Below are 19,015 nucleotides of genomic sequence, written 5' to 3'. Positions count from 1 at the left end.
AAAAACCGAAAACGGCTGATGGTTTCGTGTTGTGTCGCGTTGTGTAATTTGTTTGCGTCTAGATTTTATTATTTTTGAACTGACGATATTAAATATAAAATTTTATTACTGGTTATTTGTCAAACTAATTAATACCTGTTACTTATTTGTAGTGTTCCGTGTTTTACAGACTTTACTCCGTAAGATAACGCGTGTTTTTTTACCGTTGAGAATTCATAACATCGGTGATCGGTCTAGTTTGTTAATGTAACCTGCCTGCCCTGCGGTTTTTGAAAGGTAACGGTTTTGGGTTTTTATTTATTAATAATATCACGAATTTACGAAGTATAATAAAAACTTACACAAAGTACAAACTATCTAACTTTGTTTGTGTGAATCGTATTTTGGTTAGACAAACAGATTTATTGTTTACATTCGTTATCAAGCATTTTACTTAGTTTGCTGATTCATATGACCATGTGAATTTTTATGAAGCGTACCTAAAGGTAGCCTTTGAAGTTTTTAATTATTTATATTACGTATGTGCCTAATTCCACATACATTTAAATCACTTATTAAAATGACCTTTTAGGTATGAGTTTTATATATTCTATAAAAAGTACAATTTTATCAGATATCTTATTTAAAATGATATAATGTATGCAATTATAAAATTTTATAATTGCATACTTCAGATCAATTGAAATGCATCAAACTTCCAGTCTACCATTAACATGAGGCTAGGAGGCACATAGCTGTCTTCATCATTAATAACCCATATTCGGCTCACTGTTGAGCACAAATCTCCTCTCAGACTGAGAGGGATTAAGCTAAGAGTCCACCATGCTGTGCCAATGCGGATTGGCAGACATCACACATGTAGAAAATTAAGAATATTCTCAGGGATATAGTTTTTCTCACAATGTTTTTCCTTCACCCTTGAGACACAAGATATTTAATATCTTAAAATGCACATAACAGAAAAGTTGGAGGTTCATGTCTCAGGCAGGATTCGAATCTATACCCTCCAAATTGAAGGCAGAGGTATTATCCATTGGGCTATCACAGCTCTCTGTGCCATACATAGCATGCATATTGCATGTGCCATTCATACATAGCTGTGCAGTTTAAAAAACATAAATCCCAGTGGCATTATAATTATCTGTGCAGTTTGGTGTGTTGCAATGTCAGAGAAGATTATAGTCTGGCAAGTTTGTTGATGACACTCTCATGATATGCGGGCGACGGGGGGAAAAACGGGGTGTGAAATTGTACATGCGGGGAGGTGAGGTGCATCAGTCATGGGTTTTTCATTCATTGCTACATGTCCCCTGGCACGCGCGGACCATCAGGAGTGTTACAAATGAAGTTGCCAAGCTATAGAAATTTGGCACATATCACACCTATATTGAAAAGCCTCATTGCCTCATTACTAAGTCCATCAACTTGCAGTCTAAGAGGGTTGCTACCATAACCATTTCAATGCAATGAACCATTAAAAATATGCTGATGATAATAATTCTTCTTGTTAAGTACTTTATTATTTGGTCTGTCCTTTTTCTTTTTATACCACTCTGAACTTGCTAATTTGATCCATCTATTAGTGGATTGAATCTATTAGTTAGTTTTGTTTTATAGTCCCAGAAAATTCTTATCTTAAATCTTAAGTTTCAAATCTCATCTTACAAATAGGTACATTTGGTTAATTTACAAATCATCTGGCCTGGGCAATTTACAATGTAGATGAATTGTAAATTGCCCAGACCAGATGGTCTGGTGACTTCTGACTTGGCTAAATGCCATGCTACTGGCACAAACATTTGAATCAAGTGATTGATTCATTCATTCTTATTTTGGTATTCTCCCCAAAAACTTACTCTACATTAACTCTAAAACTGGAGTTTCTGCAGGATTCCATTCATTGCTTTGAATTTACTTACTACATAAGTATTCTATTTAAAATTTATAAGTATTCCATTATATTATACCTCATGACACTATAGGTACAAAGTACACATGCCAACTGGTATGAATTGTGACCAAGACAATGATTGGCAGTTTATGTCAGGTCTGGAGTGATCCATAGAATAATTTGTTTAGCATGATATAAATTCAGTTCATCCTGGAACTCTAGATAAACTAAGAACTGTCTAACCAATTATTAGTAAGGCAGTACATTCTATATTAGTACTAACTATAAAGAGGGAACAATATTTTGTATGTACTCATAGCCAATAGACTCCATGACTACTGGACCAATTTACCAACCAATTTTATCTATATATACTCATTGCTACAATATCAGTGATTAGTTAGCTATATTTTATGAACATATTCCCAATAGAAGCAGAACTTTGCTGGTGAAACCACTAAGTCTGAAGTTACAAAATTAAATAGCATACCTACTTAAACTAATAATCATAGAGACCCCTAATGTCTAACAGTTATTTACTCGAGACATAAGCCACATCTGTGACTATATGAGCGTAAGAGCTATGCTAATTGTCCTCACCGATATGCACACGCAATGCAATATAATTTTTACACACTATCTACGTGTTATAAATCCATGATAGCATAACAATTATTTACTTAAATTTATAATATAATGTGTTTAGTATTGAGTACATCAACAAAAACAATTGTCACTTCAGTTAAAGGGGAAGACATAAATCAGAACCATCATCTTATTGGGCCAAGGTGTATGCTATTTTTAGAGTCTATTCATAGCATCTTCCGGTACCAAAGTAGTTGACCACTTTTATCTTATCTTTGTTAAGTACATTGATAGTATACTAAATGATAATAATGTATTTCTGTAACTTGCAAATTAAAACTACTGTTTCATTGAAATGTAGGTTATTTAATATTTATTATAATCTGTTAGGTCTTTGCTGTTTGGAATCCTAATAAATGCTAAAAAAAACTGTTCAATCTTCTTTAAAAACAAACATGCCCACTAAAAAATTAAAAACTACATGGAATGTGCTATCTGATAATTTTGAAGGTCCCTGGAAGGAAGGAAATTATATTCAGATATGAATATCCTCTATATTAATATCTGAATATAGTTTGCATACTGAATATTTCTCTTGATATTTGTAATGTCTGTGACTGAGTATGGTTTCTGGTGGTATCTGCAGCAGGATATCTGAATTTGGAAAGGAACACTCAATTGGGAAGTCTTAAATAAATATTTTAGTGGATAAATGTGTGTCAACATCGGCAAAGGTCAGGGTTTTTTTTGTCACTTTACCTTTTATGTCTTCTTTCTACCCAAAAACCAGGATTCACATGATAATCTTTCATAATTATCATCTGAATCCTGGTTTTTGGGTATGTGGATGGTGCATTAAAGGAGAGGTATAGAAGTCCTGCTTGAGTAAGCGTTGTTTAGATCCATGTGCAAAGACAGGTCTTGGTAGAGTGTGTTTAGTGAAACTGAAGATGGTATATTATGTTAAGGGCAACACCAATTTGTTCACATTTAACCCAGGCAAAATACAAGAGTGTGTGTTTGCTTGGCTCCTATTTTCCTGAACATAATATTTTTTAATTACATTGAGCTTTTGGGTATTAGCATCTCATCCAATCTCAACCTCAGGAAATGCATTGCCCAAGACAGAAGCTAAAAAATCATGGAGCGTTAATAAGATTGTCTTACGAGTATATCAAAGAATTTATAAGCCCAGAGTACTGCAGTCACTATTGGTTTGGTTGTGCAAAATGTTATCGCCGTGCTAGATGGCTCAAGGTGATGAATCTGTCAAATCTTCTGTAACTAGATTACGTCAAACATTGGCACCCATTTGTCGATATCCAGGCGACTCGCTCGAGACGTTTTCTTTAGCTTAGAGTTTAGACCTTCCTAATCAAAATTGCTATGATGGTGAAGGCCCAGGCTTCAATGTTTCCAGCCACGTATGATTTGTGGACCATCAAATCAAAAGAGAAATAGAATCTTTTAGCCAACCGCGCTTCAGAGCAGTGAACCTTGGCATTGCTTCCCATCAGTTATAATGATTAAAAGTGGATCGTGACTTATAAGTAACAAGTACCTTCTTCACTTATTGTTAATAAGTGATTAATAACACACACGATTGCAACAGTGTGTGCAATAATCATAACAACTAACAGACCGTGAACAACCATCACTGTATTTCTGTGCCAAGCAATAATTGCTGTTTCCGTTAATGTCTTAGTTTCTAAACACAATGCTGTTTAAATTGAATATAACTTACCAAACCTTAAAGCCTCAATAGCTCAGATTCAGGCACAAATATGTACCGCTAATCAATCGGGGTAACTTAATATTACATCAGCCGATTTACGTATGCTGCAGGACTATGGCCTTCTATAAGGACTTCCAAACTGTCTGCGGACTTCCAAAATGTCTGCTGTTCAGATTCGACTAACACTACGCATTCCAATCCGATTCCAGCACCTTGGGAACCCAAAGTCTACCAGCTCTTCGAACTATATGCCTCGCGCAATCACTTTAGCCCGGCGAGTCGTTAAGCTTATGTCGGTCACTGGTTCTTCTGCCACTTATTTCTGATTCGATCGCTCAGAGATACTCCGTGCATAGCTCCTTCCATCGTTCGCTACTTGACTCTGATTATTAGGCCATGGTAAGCTATGTATCTGTATTCGATTCGGTATTTCTGCAGTGACCTTAGCACGGCCCAAGTTTCCACCAGATGTAAGGCTTTCTCTCAGCCCACAAACGCTAAGCAGAATGGCTGGTTATTTCTCCTCTACCTTTTCTTCGATCTTCTGTTCTTCTCTGATTCTCTGTGTATATTATGTGGATATGTTAAATGTTGCCAGGTCGAGTTGTTGGGATTGGCAGCGGTATCTCTTCCGTAGATTCTTAACAACCCTTGCTCCTCCGTTACGTAAAATATATTACGTACGTCAGGTTTCATAACAATTTCAGTATGGTTTTTTTAATTAAATTAAAATTTAAAATTAAATTGTTAGTGAATAACATAAAACCTTGAGAAAATATTTCGGGCTTCACCATTGCTGACCATTGTTCTTAAATGATTTCAATCGTGTTGTTAAATATAAATATAATTTTCGCAGTTAACGAAAAATAACTGACAAGATTCTTAAAACTGACCATTGTTCTGTCTGTCTTTGTCAATTGTCCTCTATTTAATTGTCCTTATATAATGAAAGGTTAAAAGTTATCAGACAGTCTGTCTATCATGACCACTTTTAAGAAGCTTATCGTTGTATCACTCGGACTAAATATAATTTCTATAGTCCGTTAAAGAGAAGCCTATTTATAGATAATGTCTTGTACAGCCATTCTTTAGATCATTCATATTATTCATATTATATTACTTTCATTCCTTGAAATTTACGGTTTGAAGGTATACATTTACTAGTTACTGTAAATTTTCCCGAGTGTTCCAAATATTCACAATTCAGGTGTACTTACTCGAAATTCATCTTATAATTATTTATACTTTGCGTCGTACAAAATAAGGTCTAACGCACAATACAAAATATAAACTTATTTTTTGAGAAAAATAGGTGAGTTCTTCCGCGAGAAAACTTTGAACTTCGACATTCTTCATTATAATGTACCTACTCGTAGAGCCTTGATAGCCCAGTGGATATGACCACTGCCTCCGATTCTGGAGGGTGTGTGAGGGTGGGTGTGGTCTCGTTACTTTAATTTTGAGTTTTCGACTTTACCTAGATCATCATGAAACATATCGTGACGTTTCAAAAGTGCTTGTAAACCAAGGCGATTAAATTAATATTGAATTTGAATTAATAGAAATTCCTGCCTTAGACCTATGTCAATGCACATTGCGGAGAGTAGAAATTCATTCTAGATTCTAGGAATAATTGCGGGTACGTTCTTGAGTTCACGGCAGCAATAATACATCATATAATTAGATTCGACACCGGCGCAAGTAATCTAGCACTGCGCTGACCAACCCGCATGCCCAGCTTTGTCAGTACTGGGCAAAACTTTGTATGGACGGCACGTGATGTTTGGAAGTCCTTACAAAAGGCCTATGTCCGGCAGTGGACGTCCATCGGCTGATATGATGATAATGATGATAATTAGATTAGGTAACAATACTGATTCGGACATAATTATGAAGTTTCATTCCGTACTTGCAATTCTTTTAATCATATATCATAGAATACAAACGTTCACGCGTCTGTTTTCTCGTTATAATGTATTGTTTCTGTAATTGCGCCACGAAAGTAGGGTACAAGGCCGCAATTTGTATTGCCACCGTGGAGACGGAAGCCGGAGACATGGAAACGAGTGCTTATAAGTAGATGTCGCAGAAAGATTGTGGGTACAAAACGTCTAGCAAGTTTTCTATTGGCACAGTTCCAACTTCCCTGAAACTTTGTCCCTGGTGTCCTGTATTAATATGCTGATAAAGTTTGCTCATTTGCTTCTGGAAATTTTACAACAGGTTCATACCTGTACTGCAGTTGAGATTTGAAAAGATCGATATTTAAATTCAAGCTTGTTGTTAGCTTTATTCTTGTATCCAACTAATGTTATAAACGCGAAAGTTTGTATGGATGTTTGTTACTCTTTAACGCCGCAACTATTGAACTGATTTGGCTGAAATAGATTTTACTCTGGATTAACACATAGGCTACTTTCGTCCCGGAAAAATCCATGGTTCCCGAGGGATTTGTGAAAAACTAAATTTGAAATCGCGAGCATCCGCTAGTTTTAGATGGTCCTTTGGGGATACTAATGAATTTCGTCCGTTTGAAACTTCTGCTTTACTGTGGATAAAGCATAAACTAAGAATACGCCCATATCTGTGTCATAAATTTCGATTTGTTCTGGTTTTTTGGATGCCTTTGTTAAATATGCTGAATGCTTATTATAATTTATAACCTAATTATTATTAAGTGTAACTTTGATTGTTCATTTGTTATTTTCGTCTACAGCTAATAACTAATTCTGATTAATAATCTTATTTTCAAGTCTCAAAAATAAGTCGAGCTCCATTAAACAAGTTATGAATCATAGACACGATGACTTCTTTTAATTTTTCTAGAGAATATAAACCTAAGCGAACAGAAATAATTCATGACTGCTACTGTTAGTGGTTTCTTTAAATAAATGCTAATATATACCACCTTGGTTGGCTTGGTTGTTTTTGTGACGTAGGCGGCAAGTAAAATAACATAAGTTTAAAACTTTGTTATTTCAACGGATTCTTAACTTATTTAAAATTTTGATTTGAACTTCACGACCTCTGACTTTCTCGCATTCTTCTGTTTGGTGTGTATTTACATACAGCTTTGGTGTCGGTAAGTTTGAGTAAGTTTACTACGAGTATGTCTTAAGATATTTTTTAACTGGGTATGCAAAAATATCTCAAATTACCACTAAAATTAAGTCTTGCAACTCTTTACAAGTGAAACAAAAACATTGAGTCTAATCACATAGTCTTGAATCATTGCCATTTTTATGGCATGGCTTTACATATTGTCTATGTTAACATGTATAATAAACTCAATATTTTATGCATCGTTGTTATGGTTTTATGGCTAATTAAGTAGTTTTATAAAGATCATTTATTAACGATCAATAGGTAGTAATGAGATAGGATTGACTTATTCTGGTAAATTACAGCATTAGACATTACTTAAGATTATTAGTTTAAAAGTAATTTTAGAAGAGGTCAATGAGCCAAACACTGATTTGTGATTTTAGATTCGGAGGTGGGCGACGACAAATGAAACTTCACAGTCTTTGTTTGCTTTGCTATAATATGTTGTCAGTCTATTATGTTATTTACCAAGTAAAAGTTTATAATTTCAAATGATATTTATTATTTACTGTTATTTAATTTCTACTACATCTCTGTTTTCTGTTAGATTAATTGAAAATAACGGAGGAATCGGTTGAATTGATTTTTTTGTAGGCTTTGGTGTTAAGTTATTTATTTGAATGCAAATATTTGCTTGTTTTAGTTTATGAATGAGCATCATTTTGGTGAGAACCAAATTGGTATTCGTGACGTTTTACCATAGCGAAATTGTTTAATTATGGTAATCGATTGGCATTCAACATTTTATGGGAGAGAATATGCCAAGCACACCCATATACTTTCACCGGGTCCGAATTGCTTGGCTCCGACGTATTATGTGACCTTAACGAAGTTCTCCATAACTTCTGATTTCCGGCCTTTGAAACCATCAATATGGTATCGTGATGCATTTATTATTGGAACCATGAAGGAAATAAGGTTAGTTATAATTATATTCAGTCTGCACATTGAACTGCATTTAAATTAGTTACGCAACAACTAGTTAGTTAACTATTAAGTATATTTTGGTATTTGTTAGCACAATAATCTCTAGCTGCGTCTAAGCTTATGAAAAGCAATAACCACAGTTCAGTAGGTATCTCTGATTTCCAATCTCTATAATTGCATATAGATGGATGTGGTTTTGTAAGTAACAACAAGCTATTTTGCGTGTGTAAACTAAAGTAGCGTTAAGAAAGCAGAAACGTTTTTTTTAATGCTATCGATGTAAGAGTGGAAGATCAAAATCTGTTTACTAATAAACAGTTCCTTAGCAACAATTTACATCCAGATTATAATTTCAAAAATATGTAAGTATGTGATTATGAAAAATTGTTTTCACTCCTTCAGTTTCACATACAAACAAGGTTTTTTGTACGTGTACAAACACAAGCGAAGCCGTCATAAAATTAGAATATCTATACTTACTTATATTATATATCTTGATCTCATCTTTCTAGGCATGGTTTCTAAATTTCGAGATCAATGAGCCTCTTACACTGCGATTCCTAACAGTCTTAGTCCATCCGAGGCTTAAATAAACTTACCAACAAGTTGCGTAACGTACACTCTATATTATGTGCTATATATATAAACATGGCAATTTTGGCTTCATGTAATCCTTTTAGCACGCCTCATGTGCCTTACATGAGCAACAAATCCACTGTATTGGATAATTTCGATTCAAATTGGAAAATGTTTTCTCTTCATATTCATTGACTTCATTTTAAGTGATAAAATTGTGAGTGCCTACTGGACCTACTACAACCCTTCGTGGAAATCATAGACCTTTTTCTCCATTTTGATCTTTATTGTCAACCTATTAACATAAACATCAAATCAATTGAGAAATGTCATCTACCTACTATATGAAATCCACTAGTAGACACCGGATGACATTTGTTACTTACAGCCAGTTTCTTCATGTAAAGCTAAAGTAACCGTAAAAGTAGTAAAGAAGACTTTATTTTTCCGTGATTAAGACCGTCACTTTTGCTTTATGACGTTACTTTGACTGTTACTTACGATGAAGAAACTGGCCGTTAGAATCTTAATTTCATATAATATGTCAACTAGCAAGCTGATGTGGTTTGTCCATTAGGTTGTCTCGTAATAATTTTCAGTTGCTGAACCCTCAGACTTTAACATATACAATCTGCAATTGCACCTTTTTCTTCCGAGTCAGTGGTGTCCAGAACAGAACCGGCTCTCGCGTGACGTGTTCCATGAGCGACTAATGTGGCGCTTCGAGCCAGTAATGCTCTTCGCGCCGTCCGCACAGGTGCGTTCAGTGGACACCGACTCGTGTGCGAAGTTGCGAACTCTTGTGTATTCATATCACCCTGGTACTTTTCGCGACAACCCATACATGGATTGTGTTGTGCTTTGTGTATGCTAATTTCGGTTTCGGCACGAATCGAATATTCTCGAGGCTATTTATCTCTTAAAAAGGTAATATAAGTTTGCTCTTTTATTATATTTTACAGGTATATCTTGTTTTGTATTATTACTAGTGGACTCCTGTGCGTGGAATTCCTTGACAAATTGAACCTTAAATCACAATATACCTGGTCATATTATGCTGTCCCGGGCTTTTTTTCTCAAATGAAAAGAGGATCAATTCATAATAATAGGTACATGATTTTTGTGCAACTTCAACCGTTTAAGAAACACAACAACGGAAGCTCTCAAAAAATATAACTTCTTCCCGTTTTTGCAACATTATTCGTTTTTTATGTTCGTATAGTTATGTATAGTACGACTATACATAACTATACGTAACTTATATCTATACTAGTATTATAAAGAGGTACCTAAAGTTTGTAGGGGTTAATCTCTGTATCTACTGAATTAATTTTGAAAAGTCTTTCACTACTAGAAAGCCACGTAACTTGCCAGTTTCATAGGCTGTATTTTACCCCCTAGGCTAGGCTATATTTTGACGGGAACGGGAACTACGCGGAAGAAACTGCGAGGCGTCGGCTAGTCACACTAATATTATAAAAGCTTAAGTAATTAGTGTGTAGTGTGTATGTTTGTTCCTCCCTCATACGCTGCGACTGACGCGATTTGGCTGAAATTTGGCATGAAAATAGATTTTACTCTGGATTAACACATAAGCTACTTTTCATCCGGAAAAATCCATGGTTACCGCGAGATTTGTGAAGAACTGATATCCACGCGGACGAATTTGCGGACGTCCGCTAGTGTTATAATAAATGGACACAATCCAAATGGAATTCAGTACAAGAGATTTTTTTCTACTCTAACCATTAGTTCTTGAGATTAGCGCGTTCAACCAAACAAATTCTTCAGCTATATAATAATATAGTATAGACATTGTAAGTTATTTGAGGTGTTGCAATAATACCAGCTTGCAATCACTTATCGCTTTAACACCTATATGTTAAATCGAGTGAAAGTCGCAAAACTAACAAGTAATCGAGTTTTGAACAAGATATTATATTGTTCTTGTTTGACTGACTTTCTTTAGGTGTTGAAATTTTTAATCACGGATGTGTCTCGAAAATTTAGCACTTCTTAAATAATCATATCTAAAAAGACACCGACTATTTATAATACATTCCTGGGTCCAGATGTGATGAATGAACCGCATCATTCAATGTCCTAATTAGCATAATTTATTGAATAATAATATTATTTTTAGACTAGTTGATTGACAGTTGCATAAGTTGCATTACCAAGATAAGGGTATAACAAAGTACAAGAATCGTAATCTGCATGCTTTAAATGAATTAATCCTGAGTTCAAAACTGTAAACAGAATGTGGTCCTTGAATTATGCACATTCAATACCTCACAGCGCCTGGCCTACTTACTACATTAAAAAGGAACTCTGAATTCTAATTATTTTTGGGCCTAGTGGCAGTTTGTTACTGTGACGATCACGTTAACGTAAACGCGAATTTCTAAGGAATTGAACAACGCCATCTAGTGGCACTACTGCACAACTGTTTCAATTCCATATAAATACGCGTTTACGTTAACGCGATAGTAACAGTATGAAAACATTCAAAACTAAAAAAAAGGCACACATTTTGATTATAATAAAGAATTTTTTGTATTTTTTTTCTGTAACGTGATGAGCCCAAAGTGGTATGTTTCTTTTTTTTCTGTAACGTGCTGGGTCTCTTTTTTATTAGGTAATGGCTATTAACGTCGCGTTATCGTGGGCTATGATAAATTGTGCCGTTATATTAATCTAGGCATGACCTTAACGGTCATGAATATTTAAATATGGCTTAAACAGACATGTCCCGGCACTTTAAATAGCCCCGTGTCGACGAACTTGATTGTTGTTTAATGCACCCGTTTCTGTAGATAATCATTTTTATTGACATAATAAAAATTAACGGACTGCCGCGAAATTAAATCGGTTCATTAACTTTCGTGTACCAATAAGGAATTAATTAAGTAATGTAAGTGATCGTAATGTACTATCCAGAAACTGATAGGTACATTAAAAATTTTATGAACCTAATTACATACTTAATGCTAATTTAATTGATTTTTTAAATTTTATTCAATATAATATTAGATAACTACGACGCCCCGCGGTATTACGCGCGTAGTTTCTGTTTCTGTGAGAATACGGGGATAAAATATAGCCTATGACAGACACAAATAACGTGGCTTTCTAGTGGTAAAAGATTTTTTAAAATCGGTTCAGTAGATCCAGAGATATTACCCCCTAAAATACCACAAACTTTACCTCTTTATAATATTAGTATAGATTCGGAAGAATCTATTTAAATACGGTAACTATGTAGCCATTTAGTAATAGGCACGGGTAGTAAATTTCTAATTATCTTAATTTAATTCTCCATATTAAATATCACTAAAAGTTTGCTTTTAAATTGCTCAATGAAGCTTTTAACTAAATAAAACTTCTCCAAGGTTTCTCAGAATTTACAATCAAAACTTCATTTGAATTTTTATGCAAACAAAGGCTTGATAAAAGAACTCATTGGAATTCTGTATTTAACGCGTACACCGCATTGTTTTCTACATGGCATCGTACAGTAACGTCAAGACGCGGTAAACCTTTAACGTAGGGTGGTTAGCCTCTGTTACATCTATCCAGGAATCCTGAACAGTTATGTATACGACCTTAACTTCATAGCTGTTTAAGTACTATTTATCTTAGACATCTACCTTGAATCTGTCGTCTCTAGACTCTTAACAACTCTGATATTATTGAAAACTAGCTGTTCTTCATGGTTTCACCCGCATACATTCCGTTCCTGTGGGAATGTTGGTTCCCGACAGTGGCGTGCACTCGTTTGTAACCAAGGTAAGCTCTTTACGTAAAAATTGTACCTACAAAATATAAAATTCCTTATCCTATACAGGTTTGTACTGAATTATCAAGGTATGCAATGCATCTATGCATATATGAAGTGCACGTAACTGGTTATCGATTATCATCTATTCCAGATAACAATCTTATACCTTTGCTTGATTCATCCAGAACTGTTTGACCGTTCTTGAGTGATTTTTTGTTTGCTTTTGTTTTGAGTAGATCCCGTTCCCGTGGGAATGTGGGAAAGTAGCTGAAGTTCTATTCCAGATCTATCTCTGTGCTTAGTTTCATCCAGATCTGTTTGACCGTTCTCGAGTTATAAATCGTGTAATTTGTGTTTGTTATATGGAATTTTCTTCTCCTTCTACGGAAAAAATCTTCATCATTGTCAGGACTGTAGACAGCAAATATATGTTTGTGTTTATTTTACATCAAATACGAAAAACTTTGAAATAAAATCTTAAAATTGTTGTTTGTGTATGTATTCTTTGTTCTACGAGAATAGGTTAGTAATAATGTCCCTACCATGTGGTTATAACTACGTTGAAATTTGTTTTTAAATCAGTGTCACCAGTTTGTACGAACCTTGTTTGAATTATTAAATTACGTGTTATTCCATACTTGTGAAACAGTCGCGGTCGGACATTCTATTATGTCAATGAATCATTCGCTGCTGCGGTTATTATTTTAATTCCAATTCTTATTTTCATCATCGTAATTAACCTAATTAAAACAAAGTTCCTCACTTTCTGAGGAGATAAAAAGTCTAGATGTACATATGTAGGTGCAATATATAATTCAGCCTATTTTAACGGCCCACTCGGGACATGAAGCTTACCCATCACCCTGCACTAATGCGGGTTTTGGCTTAGGGTGATAATGTTAGAGTTTGTAATAATCTCCATTTCATATGACACGGCGTGAAGGTAATAAATCATATCCGGCCTTTTCCTGTTTTGTGGTTTTGTCTATTCGGTCAGCCGTCCAGCTAGTAAATCATAGTTTAACCATAGGCCTGGTGAAAACTATAATGTTCTTATAACGTGAACTGGACGGATTACTGGAGGGTGTTCAACTTATAAGAAAACTGAAATCATCGAAATGGATTGTGGAATGGGAAATGACGTAATTCGCAAAGCCAATGATCCAACCCTTCCTCGCCGTAACTCGTATCTAAGCGTGGGTTTCTGAATGATATCTGTCGAATATAACGGAGCTTTTACAATCACAAACGTTCATCATGTAAATATAGTTGCAAACTACAAAAACTACATACTCGTAAATCACAACGCTAATGATATATCTAACAATGTTCCTACAGCACTTATACTGCGAATATCACTAATAAAATTGATAATGCCAATGTAATTAGAGTCGTCGCCCAATCTCGCAATTGGCTGTAAAAACTGCAAATTACTGAACGTAGATACCGTTCTCCACATAGTAGTGTTTCGTCATTTTCGTTGCTTATGTTTCGTAAAAGACAAGGTGTCAAAGACATCTTTGTGACACTTAAAGATTTGTGTAGGAAAATGATAATAAATAAACATGAAACTTTATAAGAAACATTGTTTACTTCAATAAGGTCGCTGAGAAGGAAAGCAATTAACATTCAATTCTGAGAAGATCAATCAAAAGGTGATGCATACCCTTTAAAGTATAAAATTCCTCTTATAAAGAGAATATTGCCACAGTCGATAAAATCCGGTCCGACGTTACTTTTATTTACGTGATATACGACGCAGTGCGCTTATTACGCCAGTAAGGGCGTGCTCAAGATGGTACGAATATAGATATTCATGATGACACCATAAATATGGCGAAAGGTGACACCCATTACCCGTACATTAATGGTTTAAATATGTTTAAAAATATGCTTGAATTTACAATTTCAAAACTATATGGATTCATTCGTGTAGAAGTGAGACATTAACAGTAGATATAAAACTAAACTTTGAAATTCGATCGGTGAAGTTCAAACTGAAGTTAGCTAATTTAGAAAAGTTATCTTCTTCTCAGGTAAGACTCGTTAATTTAAATTAAAGTTGAAACCTGGAATACTTTCGCATACTGTCTATCTTAATATATAAAGAACCTTAAGAGTAAGTTTACATTTAAGAAGAAATTAAAAAGATATTTGCTTAGCAAACAGGAGGAATTACAGGATTATGTGGCGGAGTTTTCACTTCTTTAGTGAATGAAATTTCCTAGTAATCTTCATAGATTTCGTTATTTAGGTACATACTACAGTAGTTTTGTAAACTAGTTAATGCAAAAAAAAAACATTTTCTTTTTTCTTTTTGTTTTTATTTTTATTTTATTTCCTCATTTCATGTTTCAATTATTATACTCGTAGATTGTTAGATATAAGGCTTATCATTATTGTGTATGGGTGTGTGTGTTTTATTTATACCTTTTAATTTTATATTGTTGCTTAATTTGTTGAAACACTTTTATTTGTTTAGCGTAATCCTATTATTTAGCATATTAATTCAAGGTTGTTTGTTTTTAATTTAAAGGTAGGTATGTATATAGCATATTGTCACTGTGGCTATGTATATCCGTGGTGTCACCTGGATCGAGGTAGCAGCTGAAAATCAGCGCCGCTTGGCCAAGTACTTTGCTTGGTTTATGCGGCACAATGCTGAGCTGTTACCTTTTTTCAAGGTTGTGCCAAACATAACGAAGTGGTTTTTGATGCTTCAACTACTTTAGTTTTGATTTTCAATTGATCAGGTGGTTGAAGCATCAGACACAACAATAGTGCTTAATTAGGCATTGTGGTGTATGGCACAATTTTTTAAATAAATGTTTTTTCTTTCTTTCTTTCTTTCTAATAAAGATAAATTTGATATCGACTGCATCTATTTTACAGCTTATATAATGATGTTTTCAGTACAAACTTCTTTTTGCATTTAGCGCTTCTGATGGATCTAGTTTAGTACGTCTTTGCTGCGGTGAAACAAAACTTCAAATGAATTCCTTTGAAAGACCGTCACAAAAGGAAAAGCGTCCTGTGAACACACCGTCAGACTTATATATTGGCGTCCAAGATTCAAGATTGCAACAAAGGACAATGCAGCATAAAAATCACATCTTGCGCTTTACTGCGCTCCATAAAATAACAACGGTACATTTTTCAAAAGATGAGATTGTATTGTCATTTTCTTGTTTAAGGTTTACCTTTGAAGCAATATATGATTAAAAGCGCCATACTCATTTTCGTGTGTTAAAATATATGCCAGAAAAGGAACATAATACTAAAATATCGTTGAATAATAAATTGTATCTAATCTGAAAATTATATAAATATATAGTTAATATACTAATAATAAAATAACAGACACAATATGACACAATGATGGATAGTTTTTGGTTTTTTCTCCATCTAAAATTTCTTTTAGGTAGGGAAAAATTCTAAAAGTCCCATCCATTTATGTCTCGTCCATAGTTAATCGAATGCGATAAACATCTATGTTTAGTTGTAAGTCGTAAGTAGCAAGTAGCCATAACTCTAAAAAATACGTTTAGGCCCTAATGTCTTGACCAATAGTGATTTGTATTTCCTCGGTGAGTAATTGCCATCGATTTTGCGGATTGGCGAAATAGTGGCAGTAGGTATTTATCCAGTTTTTTGTGAACTCGTACCCGCATAAAGGATTTATCGGCTTTCAGTGGCCGCTCTTGAAACTTTTAAGTATTCCACTTTACCGTTTTCCTCAAAGAGGAGAAATAATTTCTCGGTAAATTGAAACCACTTTCCATTGATGAAGCACGTACTCGTTTCCTGTTTATACTCGGAGATTGTTTATCTCTAGGTATATTTTGAGGAATAAAATTCGTATTGAATTCAGAATAATATATGTATTTAAAAACGTTCGGCTATATCACCATCATCATTAACAACCCATTTTCGGCTTACTGAGTACGAGTCTCGTTTCAATAAAGAGGGGTTAGGCCAATAGTCTACCATGGCCCAATGCGGATTGGCAAACTTCACACATGTAGAGAATCAAGAAAATTCTCAGGTACGCAGGTTTCCTCACGATGTTTTTCCTTCACCGTTTGTGACACTTGATATTTAATTTCTTATTTCGGCATACATAATTACAAAATAGTTTAACGTTGCTTTTTGTATTAACTAAAAGTTATTAACACATTTTGTTATACACGATGACGTTTCCGGTTTGATAATCATAGAGACCTTAATATGTCGATTCAACTAACATATTGAGCTTACTGGTTTGCCTTACCATGTTTAGAGGTCAATGTCAGACGTTCTCGACTGCTCACGATTGTCTGTTACTAAACATGCTTGTTAAGTTTTTAAGTACCATGTCTAATTTCTATATATAGAGACGAATATCTTTTGCAATCCATGGATTCACCGTGCGGGTGCCGGGTCCATCGTGTGGTAGAGAGAAACGCGCGGATCCGAGCGGATCCCTGACAGTGACCGATGGTGTAGGGTTAAGGACGTCCTTGTTAGTTAACTAACACTCCCTTCTCCGCTCATGTTGTTCTCCCTGCCCAGCCAAATTTGTTAAGATCATACCCTTTGTAATATATATAACTTTCTGCAGTTCTAGAGAGGCCAAGGTCTTTAAGCAAGTCATAGAGAGATTTTGATGGTTATCCTCTCGCATCTATTTCTACGGCGTATATACTAACCACATAGCCGTTTTTAGTTAGTTCATTTGTTAGGTAGTAATTATCATTCACTTTTATACTGTAGTCCTTCGGAATTTTAGTCTGCCTATGATCTACGGCAAGTTCTAAGTTTTGTTTGTCTAAAAAAATGGAAAATGTTTATTCAGGAAAACAAGGAATATATCTTATGTATAAGAACGTAAATAACGAAGCTATACATATCGTCATACGTCACCTTATCGATGGCCGTTACTGGAATATTGTATCGATACTTCACTTATCATGTGCGCTTATGTCGTCTCGTTGAAAATTGCCTGTCCAACTAGTAAAGTAGTTGGAAGTTTACCAACACAATTCTCCGTGAGACATGTCTCTACATGTATCCAACTTAATCTATTATTTCGATGTGTCATTTCTGTTTGTTTATAAAAATAATGCGTCATTCATAATATTTAGGTCACGTTAATAAAATAGTGTGTTATATGCTAGACATTCAGTTAAACTATAAGAGGGCTATTACTGATGTTTTTCAGAGAATACCTCAAGCAGTTCTCGTATTTCTCTACATAACATTCTCGTATTATGCGTATTTAAATCTAAATTTTCTTGCAATATGTTTTTTGGTACCAGGAAGTTTGGTATAATTACTTGAAATGTAGAGTTTTTATATATTATCATGTAATTCATTAAAACGTCTATAAAAAGAAATCACTAATTGGCTGAGTAAATCAGACAACTTCCTTATTTTATAACTCATCATTTTAAATAACAACGATAAAAATGAATGTAACAAGTCATAATATAAGTTTTTAATTTACTTTTTACGTATCATTTATCTGTATTCAAGCACTTGACGTGCATTTCCAATCAGCCAAATAGATTTGAACAAGAAAGGGTGATTCATCCACTGCATCAGCTTTTGTGGATTGTGTTAATTTGCGTGCATGACATTTTGTTGGATGACGTAAAGTGACATTGAAATCTTCTGAGAATATGATAAATACTCCTTGTAACGAAGCAGCAATTTATTTAAAGTGGTTTCAGCTAATGTTAATAGGTATTTAAAAATAATTTGAAGAACCAATGGAGATTGATGACATTAGGCAATAGATTATATAGCGTTAGTTCTTTGTTTTAATAGATCGTAAATACATGATCTTAAAATGGTGCTGGTCTCGTGTCATGAAACTGTGGAATCACTTGATTACATCAAAGTACACTAATATATAATGAAATTTTAAAATAATAAAAAAATAAAAAGTAGCCCATGTTCTACTCTATGGTCCATTTTATTTCTATGTCTATAACAAAAAGCGACAGAATTTAACGTAATTATAATATTAGTATCGATACTGTCGTTTACTTTAGCGTATTGAAAAGAAACTGTTCTGTTCATAACTTCATCGCCATTGATGAATATTTTACAAAGCAGATTAACACGATTGCTATGCCAATTATCTACAAGTGGCCTAGTGCCCTGGTGAATAAAAGTCATTATCATAACGGCCCCGTTGGTCATGGCGGTCTGCAAATTAATATTAATAGTTTGTTCCTGTGTGTAAATTATGGAAATCTACACAATGAGATCCTGACTACAGGATCTCTTAACTATTTTGCAGGATTACAAAGGTGAGAAAGAAACAACTATTTCGGATTTTTACAGCGGAGTGTCCGTTATAATTGAATTTTCACTATATATACAGACTTGTCATAGACAATATAAATAAAGCTATATAAAATAGTAAAGT

At 34.4% G+C, this 19,015-nt stretch overlaps 1 protein-coding gene across 6 annotated transcripts in view; it reads left to right on the top strand.

Moving 5' to 3' along the window:
• LOC112053498 (supervillin) overlaps positions 1–19,015 on the top strand; it is a 273,459-nt gene continuing 254,444 nt past the window's right edge. For 5 of the 6 annotated variants that reach the window (XM_052885958.1, XM_052885959.1, XM_052885956.1 and 2 more), the window contains exon 1: positions 9,559–9,746. The gene's annotated coding sequence lies outside the window, so the exon portion shown is untranslated. Of the gene's footprint in view, positions 277–9,558; positions 9,747–19,015 lie in introns of those variants that run through there. The other variant, XM_052885955.1, reaches the window with a different exon arrangement.

This window comes from Bicyclus anynana, chromosome 15 (genome assembly GCF_947172395.1).
Source record: "Bicyclus anynana chromosome 15, ilBicAnyn1.1, whole genome shotgun sequence".
Lineage (NCBI taxonomy): Eukaryota > Metazoa > Arthropoda > Insecta > Lepidoptera > Nymphalidae > Bicyclus > Bicyclus anynana.
This window is presented reverse-complemented; position numbering and strand designations above follow the sequence as displayed.